Source organism: Octodon degus, unplaced genomic scaffold (assembly GCF_000260255.1).
Source record: "Octodon degus isolate 3935 unplaced genomic scaffold, OctDeg1.0 scaffold00123, whole genome shotgun sequence".
NCBI lineage: Eukaryota > Metazoa > Chordata > Mammalia > Rodentia > Octodontidae > Octodon > Octodon degus.
Genome location: NW_004524699.1, coordinates 858,725 through 860,545, shown reverse-complemented (window position 1 = coordinate 860,545; position 1,821 = coordinate 858,725).

Genomic DNA, 1,821 nt, shown 5'->3' with positions numbered 1-1,821 from the left:
GAGGCCATGACTTCCTGGGCCTTGAAAGACTACATCAGGGCTGAAGCACCAGACCCCCCAAAACATTAGGTACTATCTCCATGGCATAACAGTATGATGCAGATTACTGTCTCTGCATACCCTCTCTGCATATGGCAGAGGTAAGTGTGGGCCCCCCACCTAGCTCAGCTCACAGACTCACCTACTTCCCGCAATTCTCAGTCAGTCCTCCTCAAGCCACTCCCCCACTGAATAAAGACCAGGTGAGGCCCTGGGTCTCTCCTTTTGTTCCGGGAAGCCATCTTCGTGGTTGAACTTAGAGCCCCTCGACTCCCCAGTGATTGAAAATATAATTTAGTGTCTTTATTTTCACCGTGGATTGCATTGAAAGTGGTAGATTGGAATCAACTTGATGGGATTCCAATAACGTAACTTTAGGGAGCTGGGGAGATGGCTAAGTAGAATAAGCACTTGCTTGGCAAGCACAAGGGCCTGAGTTCAATCCCTGGTTCCGCAAAAACAAAACAAAAAAACGTAGCTTTGGGATTACAAACATTGGCTTCTTGGACCGAGACGAGGACTTGGAAGTAACTCCTACAGTGGGACACCAAGGCAACGAGGCCTGTACGATGGGGAGGCCCAGACAGCACTGTGGGCTGGCACGGAGGCCAGCACAAGAGTGTGGAGGCCACCAGTGGTGAAGGGCAGGGCCATTAGTGCTGGGCCAGCTGGGGACCCTGGTAAGCCCAGGCATGCTGTACAGAAAGCACTAGCTGGCCTGGTGCGTGTTTGTGTGGCTGGGCCCTGAACTGGGCCCTGAACAGTGCAGAGGAGTCCCGAGTCAGTGCCTGGCTTCAGGGTGGAGGCAAGGCGTGACCACGTTTCTTTCTTTCTTTCTTTCTTTCTTTCTTTCTTTCTTTCTTTCTTTTTTTCTTTCTTTCTTTTTTTTTTTTTTTTTTGGCAGAACCAGGGATTGAACTCAGACCCTTGCGCTTGCTAGGGAAGTGCTTATTCCACTGAGCCATCTCTCCAGCCCCTTAAACTTTATTTTATTTTATTTTTATTTATTTATTTTTTTTCATATCTTTCCCAGCCTGACCTCTGACTACTACTTTGCTTCTCCTTCCCAGCCTGGCCTGACTTTGCCAACTCTAAAGCTTTCAGTCTCCTTGGGGCTTCCAGAGCTGAGACCAAGCCCAGCAGCCCCTGGGCTCTCAAAGTACCCATTCTGGCTTTAGCTTTGTTCTTGCTGTGCCAGCCCAGAGGTCCTTGGAGAGGGCCCATGCCCCGCGGCCTATGAAGTAGCCCCTGCCCTGGGCACGTTGAGAAGGACTGACTGCTGCCCAGACCCTGATGTTCCCGAGCTCTCTGATCTCTCTCTTGGCCCCTGCATCCTGCCCTTTGAACAAGGCCCTAAGGCAAAGGGCAGGTGGCTGCCTGGCAGCTGTTCCCAGAGTTGTGAGCCACGTCAGCACCCCCTTGCCCAGACAGCTTCAAGCAGGTCCTGCAGGTGCCTCAGGCTGCACGAACCTTTCCCCCCACCTGCTGACGCTGACCCCACCTTGCCTTGAGGCAGGGCTTGAGATTCACCTGCTAGCTCAGCTGCTCAGCCCTGCAGGGGTGATTAGGGCTGTCGTTGGATCTGGCCCTGGATGTGGAGCCCACTCTGCTTTTGGGGTTCCCTGTCCTCCACCTCACAGGGTGCCCTGCCATCCTCCATTGCACCAATTGCTAGAGCAGGAGAGACTCCATCCATTCAGCGAGTACTCCCTGGACATCTTGGTGACCCCGTCCTGGTGATGCTAGGCTTGGGTGTGGGGGGCGATAGAACGCTCCTGTTAT